Source organism: Camarhynchus parvulus, chromosome 1A (genome assembly GCF_901933205.1).
Source record: "Camarhynchus parvulus chromosome 1A, STF_HiC, whole genome shotgun sequence".
Lineage (NCBI taxonomy): Eukaryota > Metazoa > Chordata > Aves > Passeriformes > Thraupidae > Camarhynchus > Camarhynchus parvulus.
In genome coordinates this window covers 10,291,070-10,305,662 of record NC_044586.1, presented here as the reverse complement: position 1 = coordinate 10,305,662, position 14,593 = coordinate 10,291,070, and positions in this window count along the sequence as shown.

Genomic DNA, 14,593 nt, shown 5'->3' with positions numbered 1-14,593 from the left:
GGAAAAAAAAGGAAATAAAGCTCCTTTTATGATTCCTCTATGATTTTGTGGCTCTTAGAGCATGCTGGGTGGTGGGACTGGAAGTGTGGAAGCACAGCACCCAGAGACTCGATTAGCTTGACAATCTAGAAAGACTGATGTATTTTGGCACCCCATCACTGTTACTGGCCTGTGGTGAGGCAGTGTCTTTGGGCAATGCTATTTCCAGGGAGGATTTCTCTGGCCTTATGCATACCCTGCCTGTTGGGCACACGAGAGCTGAGCTATTTAACCCTCCTTCCCCTTGTTTATATTCCTCATTCCCTCACAATCCATAGGCAATGTTGTACAGTGTCACTCCCCTCCCCCAAACTTTCCCTGTTTCAATTGGTGTCACCAAAAAGGAATAGATTATTACTGACACTGATCCCAATTTAATCCTTCAAATAATCTGATTTTCCCAAGCCTATTTATATCCTTGAAATGACAGTAGGGTTTAAAGTGATACAAATACCTGAGCCTAAGTGCTGGTACTATCCACAGCAGTCTGGTCCAGTTTTGACCCTTGAGAATAAAATGTAACCCCAAATATTATTTGATAAATCCCTTCCCAAGTGTTTGTAGTGCTAGACTGGTCCTTGGTTCCTCTTTTTGACTGGCTTTTTCATATTACAGGTTTATTCTCCTATACACTACTATCAAGCTGAAGTCCCAAAATAAGTTTTAAAACTCATATAAATGTAGAATTTCTTTTCCCTTTGTGAATTTTAATAACTTTCTGGTGTCTGGGAATGATCTAGAAGTAAAGCTTTCATAGCAGTGTAAGAAGTATAAACCTCTTCTAATTTGTTATTTCATCCAGCAACCTGAGAACTTTTTTTATTTTCCTGGGATTTAAGGTGATCAGCCAATGTTTTCTCCCATCCCCAATCTCCTTAAGAAGCTTATTAATGCTTTACATTGAAAATAAAGACACACCAATCTGAAAACAAAGCCATCCTTAGCGCTGGATATTGTAAATGTGCTTGCTGGACTATTTCCACTATTAGTAACCAATTCATTTTAATATTGCTCCTGCTTTTGCTAGATCTGCACAACCTCAGTTCACACGTAGCCAAGGAGTAGTTCAACCAGCAGTCAGCAGGTTTTTGTTCTTTCTTCTCCCACTCTTATAATTCAGTGCAGTGACTTGTTTATATAACCAAATCCTTTTGTTTCTCCGAAAGGGACTTGGCTATTTCACTGGAGTGACAACATCCGTGGTAGGTGATGGTCTATTTTTTCCAGAGCAGAGGCCTCAGTTTTCAGCAGAATTTACATTCCAGTAATAAATATTTAAAGGAATTATAATGGAACTGAAGCAAAGAATGTCCCTCTGAAGTGCACACACACGCACACACGGTACACACACACACACACAAAGACATGCACACTCACAGTGAGTTAGTCTGGGGTCCCTCTGGTGCAGATGGTACCTTTGTTCAACCCCTGAGATATTTTGCTTTTTCTGTTAGGAAACTTGGCCACCTTGGACTTTTAATGCCCCATAAAAGCCTTATAAAATATTATTCTTTACTGTCAATGTAGCAGATCACTCAAACATCTACGTCAAAGGCATTTTCTGCAACAAAATCTCTTTCTGCCACTAAAAAAGTGTTAGGAAGAGTACAATCCATGCTGATTTCTTGGTGTCCTTTCTCAGGAATGAGCTTTAGGATTTTCAATCATCTCTATTTTATTCTATAACGGACTAAAATAAATGGCAGTTTTGGAACATACCAGGGCTGCACAACCACCATTTGGCTTCAAATGTGTAGATTATTATAAAGCAAATAAGGCACTGATGTACTTTTCCATTCACAAAGCTTGGCCTTTCCCCTATGGGCATAACACTAGGTGATGTCTTAATTAATGATGGTGAAGCTCATATATGTGACATAAGCAAAAGAGATGCTTTTCAACAACAATAAAAAAAAGAGAAGAACAAAAAATTCCAACTCTTTTGAGAAAGAATGAACTGATTCCAAAAAGCAGAATAATGAAAAGCAAAAGGCAAAAGAAGGGACAATGCGATGTAAATATTTGAGTTACCTGCAAATGTCTCCCTTTGCCAACCAGAAAGTATTTATTCTGTATAGTTTGCTGTATCCTTGTCCCTTCATGTGCACTGAATGATGCCCTACCAGCAGCACTACATCTGTATTAAACTGCCTGATTATAATGCTCACTGAGCACTGCCCACCCATCAGAGCCTGCTTGTCCTTCCTCAAGCCAGTGCATGGGCAATATTGGTAAAATGACACATGGATCACCCACTTTGTGCACATTTACTACATATATATATATATATATATATATATATATATATATTTATTTATTTATTTATTTATATTTATATTTATATTTATATTTATATTTATATTTATATTTATATTTATATTATATTTATATTATATTTATATTTATATTTATATTTATATTTATTTTATTTTATATACTTTATGTATATTATATAAAAATATATCAAATATATAAATATATAAATATATGTATAATATATAATATATGTATATATATAAATATGTTTATATACATATATATATATACACCATATATATATCTCATATATATACACACACACACACACACACATATATGTATCATACATATATATATATCATTATCTATGGAAAAAATAGGCATTGAGTCTTAACTGTAAGTGCACAGAAGGGCAGCTTTGCCATGAGGAGGCCTGCTACCTGCGTGTCCTCTTCCAACTGGCAGACCAAAATGCAGTGGCCAGGGCTCTTTTTGTTCTCACCCCTGTGTGACCCACATCTGCAGGAATCTTGGGATGGTGACAGCACACTGGTGGGTGCTTATCAAGGGATCACCAGCATTATCCCTGACTTTGAAAGCCTGAAACACATAGGATGTGTGGGAGCTGCAGAAGGACCTGTGTCTCACAATCTGACCAAAAAAGCAAATTAAAGGAATGAAAAAATGGGTGTTGAGGGTAAGGGGAATTGGTTGTGGAGAGGGGCTGTAAGGGGAGGTGGAGGGTTACATGGGGTTCTTTTTCCATCCATTCCTGCGCCCAGGGCTAAGCAGGAAAACAGTACTTCTCCATTTCCACCCTATCTCTGTTTTTTCACCTTTGGAATCTGGTTATTCTTAGCTCACTAGGTTTAATTTGCTGACCTGACAGGAGCGTATCCATCTTTCATGTTGATCCTGGCTTAGACTCAGCAGGAACACAGGAGTGGAAAATAACCCTTCTGACAGCCGGAGACAATGACACTGAACCCGCGCAGGAGAAAGGGAAGGTGGGCACGGGTGTGTGGAAGGATTCTGTCTACTCATGGTAGGCCACAGTTTAAGAGGAGAAAAGTGTTTGTGGACATGTGAGCATGGACATGCAGACACCAGTGGAGAAGAAGAGATGGATGCTTTTATACTCATTGCTGTATTCAGTTCTCTGCAGGCATCACTGCAGGGAGGCAGGAGCTTCCCTTCATCGGGACAGACCTTTGGGATGGATCCGCTGGCCAGGAGAGGGAACGAGAAACCTCCTGCAGGAAAGGGAAGCCCTTCTAGTTCAGGAGAAGCTCCTGAGAGAGGGGCAGGCATGGATGGAGGCAGGGAGGCCTCCCACCTTGCTGCTGCTCGCCCTTCCCGTGCCAGCCCTGCTCCATCTGCTGGCAGGAACAACGCGGAGCACAGCCTCCCCCAGACACAGGAGGGAGAGCATCCCTTGTCTTTGGATCCCTGCTTTCACATGAGTTTCCCTCTATTTTAGCCTCCAATATGTCATCAAAGTTACAAATTACTACCATGCTAGTACCAGTATTTACTACCTGGTCTGCTGGCTGGGAAGTTGATTCCCCTGCTCACCTGTGCTCGGTCAAACCCAATGGAAATACCCTGCAAGGCTGCACATTGGGGTAGTGATGGGAATGGAGGGGAGATGGCAGCACCAGCTGCTGCCTCAGCCAAGTGCCCAGGAAACCAGGGTGCAGCTGTGAAAGGTGTTCAGGGGAAATCAGAGTCCTTTGGCTCTTTGCTTTGCTGCTCAGCACTTTGCTAGGGAATTATTTTGGGCTCTGCCTCCATTTTCCCCTTGCCTAGCAGGTGTTTAAGAGAACAGGCTGAGGAAAGCTCTGATTTTTTTCAAAATGTGAAAGCAACATGGAAAGCTTTTGCCATGTATGAGCCTGCATGGCACTGTGAATTTGACTCACCCTTCATGGAGATGCAGGGTGTTCACAGCTCCCCTGTGAAAGGATTTTTCAGCTCTGGCAGCATGGGCATTAAAATACTTTTTCCTCTTGTCTTGCCTTCTGCTTTTGGGAAATCATCTGCACCTGGAATTTGCATCTCTTTTCTGGATGGGAAAAGAAATGTGTTCATCCTACTGTGGTCCTTACACTTGGTAGGTATTTCAGCTCTGGGCTACAGCAATCAGGTGAACGGGGTGGGCTGAGCTTCCCCACAGCAGCCGGCTCCTCAGGGAGGGAAGGAGGGCAGCCAGCATCACAGCAGTGTTTACAGAAAGTTCAGTCTCCAGTGGATTTCCCTATCCCAGTGAAACAATAGGAGGGTCTTGTGCTGCATTGTCCATGCTTCCTCTTTATTCTGATATTATCTGTCAATTCTTGCAAATAATAAATGACTGAGGCCATTGTTGTTTTGGGAAGTAGGAAGATGACAGCATTAGATGGACCTTAGCAGTTTCAATAGACTTATTCATGGTGTTTGTAGTTATGCAAGTCAGAAAAGAGCAAAATACCTGTTGGGATAAGTAATAAACCTGTGCATTCACAAAAGCAGGTCTCTTACACCTCATTTTTAATAAGAGAGACTGTCTCAGTCAAACAAGTGCTAGAGAGTTGAAAACAAAAAAGGAAAGCAAACATAACTCCACTGTTAATGCCACAAGATTTTGGGAAGCAATCCATTCCAGCCCTTCCATGTATCTCCTTTAATACAGGCATTCTGATATAAATTGCATGATGGTGATTAATAAATCTTCTATCAATTGAAGTCAAAAGAACATGCTTTTTTTTCTTTTTCTTTTTCTTTTCTAAACCTGAATTAAAATAGATTATTCAGAACTCTTGGAATGAAAAGTGCTAGGTCAAAACTCACATTTTTCTAGCAAGTCTACGAAAATTTACTATAAAAAGTCACATACTGTAGAATCTCAATTATCCTGGAAGGCTTATCCAGGTTATGGCTCGAGTGTGCTATTCATGGGCTGCCAATTTGCTCTGGAAGTACAAGATGAGCTGTGGTGCCTTGCAAAGCAGCTGAACAGTTCCCTGGGACAGATGGAACCCAGAAGCCATCCAATGGATTGATTTGGTGCAGAAATCCCGCAGCTTCCCTTCAGCTCCACGCAGAGCTTGTCAGAGCTGGAAGTCAGGGAGCAGTGTGGCTCCTCTGCAGCTCTGGCAGGGCTCAGTCTCTGCCTCTGCATCGTGTGCTCCTCATCTGGGAAGCCTTCTTCACTTAGAAACCTTGCTCTGCAACTGCACAGAGATGGCCCTGGCACCTGTCTGTACACCAAAACCTCCTGCATCACTCATTTTTTATTATTTCCTGTTACTTTGGACCTTTCTTTCTCCTCTTCTTCAGCTCAAGGAAAGGGGACCTGTTGATATATCCATGGGTTTAATACCTACTGGTCTTGGTACAAATTCTCTGGCTCATTGTACATTTACATTGTTGATATTTTTTTATGCACATGCAATTAATAAAAATTGGGGAAAACTTTAAAGCTTTTGCTATGTTCTGGACAGATTATGAATTTTTTGTTCTCTGTGAAGTAAAACTTGTTACCCACAAGGACTAATTACTAAGAGCAGATTTTACTCTGAAAGGGGAACTTCCTCTCATTTGCACAGCCTTGTGTTAGAAAAACAAACATTCAGAGTTAGGCAAACAGGGCCATGCTCCCAAAGGGGTTTTTTGTGAGTCTCATGGCATTTAGTGATCCTATTGATCTCCCAAATTCAGGGCAGCAGAGACTGTGTGAGAAACTTCATGTCTAGTTTTCAAAAGAAATGCCTAGCTTTTGGGAACAAATGCCTAAATGAATGCTTGAACACAAGGGTGAAAACAGATCACACAATTTAGGCTCACCTTGCATGAGTCCATCAATGTGGGCAAAGGTAGCTGGTGAACTGAAAGCCTGAATGGGGCAAAACGAATTCAGAATAAAGCAGTGTTAGTGTGAGATACATGTCCAGCACAGGGAAGGGGAGTTACGCAAGAGAAGCTACGCTGCAGCAACTCCCAATGTGGATAAGCCCTTAATTACTTTTAAAATCTCAGCATTACTAAGCCATGCTTATAATTTCTAGAGGCCTTGAGTTTCTGGAACAACTGGAGTATGAGATTCAATTGCATTCACTTCAGTGGAGGATACAGTTAAGTATCAGCATGTTTGCAGGCTGGAGGCCAGTCATTAACTAATTAATGTATGGGAACATTTAAGTTTTTCCCATCTGATTTTGCAAAGCTATTTGGCAACACTTGCTTATGAGCTTTTATTTTTCACTTTTTCTCTTCTCCTTTCACAGCAAACCAAAGAATCCCCACCAGAAGCAGAAAGACAACTGGAAGTACACTAACTTCCCATTTTCCCCTCGCAGGAGATACAAATTTTGCTGAGTTTAGCGCCTTTTTTTTCATTTGTAATGCAGACATACATGCATAGACTTTTTAAAAAAGGAACATATTAAAGGTCTCAGAGTGTTAGCTTCCTTTGCGGCCACTCAAATCCTCCTTTCCCAGCCAAGAGCGGGTCAGCCGGAGAGGCTGGGGGTGATGGTGGAACTACAGCCCCCAGAGGGCGTGGCGGGGAGCAGCCCAGGGGGACCGGGCAGGGAGGCGCGGGGGCTCCTGGGAGTTGTAGTCCCGCGGCCCTACCTGGCAGCTGTCCCAGCACCTGTGTGTTGTGCGGAGGCGGCGATGGCTCCGCGCCCCGCTGCTGCCCTCAGGCTGCTGCCGGGCAGCTGCGGCTGGCATCCCAACCAGGAACCGCTGCAGGAGGCACGGGACACCTCTGAAGGTAAGGATCTCCTGGGATTTTCGGTGTGAATCCTCCTCGCCCCGTGATTTTGGCCGGGGAGCTTTGCCGTGCCGTGCCTGTGGCGCATCCTTGGGCAAAGGCATCGGAGTTGGGCTTGGCTGGCGGCAGAGTCAGCGTGTGGGGCCCGGCTGAGGTGCCATTCTTCCCCTCAGCCATGGTTAGATGTGTTGGCTCCTTTAGGGAAAGGTTAGTGGGATAAATTATCATTCAGTCCTAGAAAAAGTGAGGGCAGGAATCCCACTCCCCTAGAGAGGCTGTAAATCTTTCTCTAGTGAGTAAGGGTCTTATAGCATCCAGCTTTTTGCTAAATTCAAGCTTGCTTTTTAAGTGTTTTTTTCCTTTTAAGTTGAGTTTCAAGGTCTTGGTAGAGAGAAATTGACGTGAAAGTACACGTTTTGCATGTGTGGCTGCAATAGACTCTGCCTGTGTAAATTTCCTTTTTCCAATGAATCTGCTGTTTGCTCAACTGGAGGCAACTCAAAAGTTTCAGGCTGTTAAGACCACTACAGTGAAAATCCTTGGAAATGCTTCCATTTTACCCTGCTGCTTAATAAAACAGAGCAGTGGTCAGATATAAGAGGAAATGGTTTTGTGTGCTTCCTGGGTAAGGTAAAACACTTCTGAACATTTTGGCTGTGACCCTCTGGCAAGCAGGCACCTGGGGAACTATTCCAGCCTTGCTGTTGGTCCTTACACCTGAGTGTAAATTTGCCAGAGATTTGTGGTAAATACCTGGCAAAAGGACACACTGCAGACTTCCCAGGGCTACGTGTACATGAGATAGTAATGGCCTGTGTGTAGAGACTTGGTTCAGTGACACAATTATACCCCTGTGGTCCTTTCCTGCAAATAATTTACGTATTATTCTGGAGATTTGTTGTATGCATCGCTCATGGTCAGACTGGTTTTCAGCTGCTGCTGGGGTGAAGCAGCAGGCAGTGGGCAGGCTGAAAATTGTGGGAGCAGAGGGGGAGATTTTAGCTCAGGCTACTGGTGCAAGACCCTATTTAAACAAAAAAGGTGGAAGTGAAGACAGGAGACCCTCCTAGTAAAGGTGTCACCCAAGAGAAGATGTGAAAGGCAGTTCTCAGTTCTGCTGGGAATTGTGTTGCCCTTTTAATGGCAATAAAGGAGCTTTGCTGTTGGTCTCTGCAGAAGTTGCCGAATGCTGAACTGAACAGGTCTGGACAAAGGAGGCAATTCCCTCCCTGTTGAGAGGCTTGGCAGCTCTGGGTGAGTGAGAGGTACAGATTTGGGTGTGTGGGGTTTGCACACCGTGGTATCAGGGCTGCTGTCATGCAGAAAGCTGAAGAGCTGGTGTCCTTCATGAATCAAACATGCAGAAAGGTTAAATGCAGTGCCCTCAGATCTGAAATGAGGATGATCTAGCTAGTGTTAGAGGTGTTGGTAAGAAGTTCTAAACCTTCTACCAATTAATCCATTACCTGAAAAATTCTAGCATTCTTAATGCTAGAAATTCTTAAAAATTCTATTCTCTAATGTTGAGGTCTCATGGGCTGCTTTACAGGTGAAGCTTTTCATGTCCCTCACAGACCACCACCAATTAGTGGCACTGCTGATTGTCGCAGACATCTTTTATGAAAAATCCTTTCCTTAGGATTTTTCCTCCTGAGAAGCTGAGAGGCCTCAGGAAAAGAATGTAAACAATGATTATCTGCTGCTGTGGAATGCAACAGGAGGATCTGTGATTGGTCTCATGTGGTTGTTTCTAATTAATGGCCAATCACAGCCCAGCTGTCTTGGACAGAGAGTCTGAGTCACAAACCTTTGTCATCATTCCTTCTTATTCTATTCTTTGCTAGCCTTCTGAGGAAATCCTTTCTTCCATTATTTTAGTATATTTTTAATGTAATATATATCATAAAATAATAAATCAAGCCTTCTGAAACATGGAGTCAAATCCTCATGTCTTCCCTCATCCTGAGACCCCTGTGAACACGGTCACACATAGACCTCCCTGCTCTACCTTTCCCCAGCTGACAGTCAGGCTGCAAAGTTTAAATCAGGCATGGATTTCCCTGTTTACCCAACATCAGCACTCCTCCCCAACGGCAGTTGTGTTGGTTTAGTTTTCCTTTCCTCATACACATCAGAAATCACACAGCATGATATGGCCAATGGGATTATATTGACCCACCTCTGCAGTTGCTATTAATATCTGAAGAAATCCCCAAATGCCTCAGTGGTAGTACAGTTGCCTGCCCATCTTTTTCTTGCCAAACAGAGCAGGGGTTTTTGCAGTAACAAATTCAGTAATTACAAGCAAATTTTACTTCTTGGTAGTGTTAAGAAGATAGGGACCAGACTATATACAGAAGAGAATATATATAGAATATCTGTTTCTGAATGGATAGCAAGCTGATTTGCAATGTCATTTAAACAGCATCCTAACAGCCAAGTCTTTTTTAAAAATGAAGAAGGCTGAGGGGGTTTGAGGGGGCTCATGTCTTTTTCTTGCTGACCACAGAAACATAACACACCCTGCCTAAAACAAGTGCATTCGAAATTCAGCGCTGGTGCACAGGGCACTAAATTTCAATTGCTGGGTTTATGCCATCATTGCAGTTGCAGTAACTCTGTAAAACACAAGATGAAAGGTTGCTCTTTCCACTCTGAGCTCTTTCCATCCTCCACCTTTACAGCAAAGGTTACCCTGAGCAGTGTGTGCATCTGTCTGTTGTAAGTGTAGAAATACCTATTATTCATAACTTGCCAATGTGTATGCTGGAAAAGAAAAGCTGAATTTATGGCTGTATTTCCTCTCTGCTGGGGTTTTTGGAGTTGTGTTTCAGCATTTCCATTATAAACCCCTGTTTTCTGAGGTTTATAACAGTCTTGAAGAGCGGAGTGGTCTTGAACCATAATAGAAAGCGTGTAATGTTGCATTTGCAGTACAGCTGTAACTGCACATTTAGGAGTGTAATCTTCTCAGTGTACCCTCAGTGCTCCAATAAGGTTCACTGGAGTTACATACTGAGAGAAAAAACAATATTTTATGTTTGGAGTTGGTGCTCTCCATCCACAGAGCTGAGTGCATCACACGAGGGCAGAGAGAATCTACCTGCACCAGACTTCCAAAAATTCTTTGCTACACCCTTAAAATACTCATGCATCTGTGGGGGCCCCCTCTGAATTACAGCTCATCACAACCTCCCTTTGTCCCTGGGAATTTCTAGTTGGCTTGAGCTGCCCCATGCAGAGCTGGGGCTCTTGAGGAGGAAGTTCCCCACACCCTGAGAAGGAAACATATTTCCTTTCTGTACTATCCCAGCTACAACATGAGGCTGGGCTTATCTGCCATGTGGTGGAAGCCATCAGAAGGTAGGAAGGAGGCTGAACACTGTAAACTTCAGGCTCAGATCCCAACTACAGCACACTTTGAGAGATGAAGTTAAAAGGAGTGTCAGCAGGATTGAAGTCTTGTTGAGACTAAGTTTTTCTTGCTGTTTCAACTCATAACATCAGGTTATTTAGTCTTCCACTTAACCTTTCTTCCCTTGGCTAATAGGTCAGCTTATTGGGTTCATGCCCTTTTGTAAGTATTGCTAGCCTCAAGCATTCTGAAATCACAGATTTACTCTCAGATCCATGAGACTGCAGGAAAAACATGCAATTTTTTAAATTGAGCAATTAAAATAGTTTAATTAGTATTTTAGCCCTGATCCTTTGAGTTTCACAGCTCCTGAGCACTTTTTTCCTTGCTTGGAGCTTGACAGTCCTTGCCCCCAGTAAAACCTGTATTTATCACAATTGCACAAATGAACAACCAGCACTGTAGCAAAAAACTCAACTAAACCAAGAGTTCAGAAAGAGCTTGAGGTTTGGATGTGCTGGTTGTGTGATTGCATTTTTTTTTCCACTTTTTTTTCTCTCCCCTCACCAGCTGTGCATGTCTGTGTTACAGCGCATCTGCTGAGAATGAAGCTGAAGGGATTTCTGATTTGTTTGGAGTTGGTGCTCCAATTAGTGTACAAGTGGTCAGAAGAAAAGTCTGCAGTAAGAAAACCCAATGAATGGGAAAGCACAAAAGGTTGAACCAGAGTAGAGCTGCCCATATGTTGCATGTGCTTCTTGGCCACGTACAAGGGGCTGCAATTTGCACATTCCTTATCTGTGCTCCCTTTCAGATGGGTAAGAAGGCCTTTGGGAATATTTGGCATGATCTGCCAAGAGTTATTCATCATGTGATGCATACATTTAGGCAGGAGATACACTCTGTATAGGGGCATGAGTGAAAATAAGGGATTTCAAGGTACTTTATATTGTCCCTGTGTTGGCCCCATGGTGTGAAGGTTCAATGTATCTTCCTGTCCCAGCTTCCTGTGTTCCAGTGCCCCACATGTTTTGTGCTCTTACTGCCATCTGAGAATATTCACCATGGTTGTTCACAGTGCAGTTATTGTCATTTGGAAATGCTTGTCATGGGGAACAATTTCAAAGGCAAGAGAGGCAGCAGGGCAAAAGCTTCCCCTGCCACATCTGCAGGAGTCAGAGCAGCAAACCCTGCACCTGGTGATCTCCAGGAAAATGTCCTCTGAAGGGATCTTTCTGCATCTTAAGAGGTAGTTCTGTGGATGCCATTAAAGAATTGCTGAAGGACTGGTCCTCAGTGATTCTTTTTGCTGCCAGTTTCAGTTTCTTTGCAGTCAGGCTGCATTTCAACATGTGGATGCAAACCAAGAGTTTCTGGGCTTTTCAAGGTATGAGAACCATTGCTGTAGCAATAGTATTAGTCTGACTTGCCTCATTGCCACCTTTCTTTTCCTTTTTGCCAGTTTACTGCCTTTTCTGTGCAGAGCCTAGTGGCAGCTGTGAGATGTAGTACCCGTTCTGGTTTTGGCATGTTTGTATCACTTAATGCATTGAACATTCATTTGCTCCCTCTTTTTGCTGTCTTATTCATCTCAAAGGGACAATTGCATCCAAACCCTCTGGTTTTAGAGAGAGATAAGGCATAAAGGGACAGCTGATACTGCTCACAGCTCCCAGATGGGAAGAATTCTAGCATTCTTGTCAGGCTGAAGGCCACAGCCCATGGGCACATTCTCCATTCGCATCTGTGGAGTTTCTTCTGGGAGCATGAGATATTAAAAAAAACCAGTGGTAGTCCTCAGGTGAAGAACTTTTTGAAGCTCTTTACCTTGTCTGAGGTTCAAGGTTTTTGAGACTTTTGGTGCATTTCTCATTTGTCATTTTGGATTTTGACAGGGTACTGATAAATGCATTGTATTAGTCTATAAGTTTGTTTAATTAAGTTATAGAACAAGGTACTTCTGTTAAGTTTTTCACACTTCTTTTGACCTGTAATCCAGCACCAAAACACAATTTGCAGAATTGAAGCCTGGAATTTGTCATCTAGAGTAGCTTTTCAATTAGACAGAGAAGGTTAGGTGTCTTTCATGGTGTTTAAAAAATCAAGCTTCAGAAAAAAATTATAACTTAACAGCTCTTACCATAATGTTTTTGCAAACATTTATATGTCTTTCTGCAACTGCAAGACTAGTCTAGGCAGGTTTTTTTGGCTTTTACTGTGATTGTGGAGCTATTGATCTGCGAACATAAATCCATATTTATCTCCAGTCAAGTTTATAGGACAATGAAATTATAGGATTGCTTGAATCAATCAATGTTTCTAAAGCAAGCTATAGAAATATAAACAAGTTACCAATTATTTAATAAAGTCAATTTGCTTAGAAATGCCTGGTGACGGGCAGCAGATGTTATACTAATTTCTGTTTTCTCTGGAATTTCACAGGGGCTGCAAGATCTTAATGCCACTATTAGCAAAGGTAACTTTATTTTAGAAACTCATTCCAAACTCTCACAGCAAGACGAGGAAACTGTCATTCCTTTTGACCACAAAATCTGTGCTATTTCTAAGAGGAGTTCTTTGAAATAACTAGGATATCTCACAGCTTGTTGCTTTAGAGGGGACTTAGTACTGTGGCACTACATTTAGTTAGCATAATGAGTTTTTTAGACTCTAAGATACTGACTGCGTTTGAAGTACCATAACTTTTAGGCAGCTAAGATTAAATTTGTTAGTGAAGTACAAGTTTGCATAATATTTTAGCTTTCCTAGAATTTTTAACTGTATGCCTATTTCCTGAGAAGCATTTAGGTTAATATAACCAGGTTCTGACTTGGCAAAACAATTTAAGTGTAAAAGTGTGTCTTTCTGCTTCTCAGTTGGAAGTGTCATGAAAGTGGCCTCCTCAGTGTGGTTTTACAGTCACTGTGTTTGCCTTTTGAGATCCACTTTACTGGAGTGACTTTATTCAAGGTGACTCAGGAATCTCCCATGAGCTCATGGTATCCTTTTGGTGCCCCTGTCTGTTCTGAATGTAGAGCAGGATGTTTATTAGGAGGCTCCAATGCCTTGGTGGTCTGTCTGTTGGGTAGTTTGTCATAGTTTATCATGCAGGAGTGCAGAATCATCTGATTAAACTGCTTAATCAATCCTTGAACAGGGATAGCAATAATTAAAGTCACAGATGGCCATTGTAAATCCCTCTGTTCCAATACATTATTCCCAGTACTTTGGATATTAAGATTGTTTTGAATTAAAAAAAAATAATAAAACCTCTGTGAAATATGCCTCTGGAATTTGTTTTTTGGTTGGTCTACCTTCAAGACGTTGAGAATTCATTTTGGCTCTGGAAAGGTTTTTGCTGTAAGATAAATTATCATCAAATATACTTATACATTTTGTTAGATGGGCTTTGTTAAAGCTTATACATAAACTAGTCCCTGATTAATCTCTTTTTTAAGCTGTTCTGTGGTATTTTGTCTGCAGTATTTTGTGGCTAAGCTGTCTGTAGCAGAATTTTGTTGATCTGGAGACTGTGCTATAAATTTCTATAGACACAAACTGCTATAAAATTAAAATGTAACATCTTCCTGGCCTTCCTTCATCTATCATAAAGCTGGTGTGGCTCAGCCTTAATTCGATTATTATAGACCTAAAATATATGAGGTAGAATAGCAGGAGAGGAATTGAATTTGGTCATTAGCAGGAGTATGTGGTTAGTCTAGCTGGTGTAGTCAGTAGCTCCTGAAAGATGAGACTACACTTTCCATTTGATATGCTTTGAAGACAGGTCAAAATCCTTAAAGTGATTTAGGTTTACTGGGAAGGTCTATAATCCTGCTTTTTAATAAACTCTGTATTTCATGTTGGAACAATACTTGTGCACGTCAAGCATTGCTGAGGCCACAGCCACAGTTGTATTCCTTTAGAAGCTGAAATGCATTTACAGAAAATATTACTGGACTCAGGGCTGCAAGGCACGGAGGCTTCCTGTAAAACCTGGATTGTCTGGGTGCCAGGTTTTTGTTCTTTTTCAGTTGAGGAACAATTCAGCCTCTCAGACTTTGAACGCTGTTGTGCACTTCCCCGTTTAATAGCTGCTGCTGCTGCGGGCGTGTGTGCAGGCTGCAGCCCGGGCTGCTCAGCACCAAACTCCTTCTGTATTTGCTGGGGAGCTCCCAGGCGGT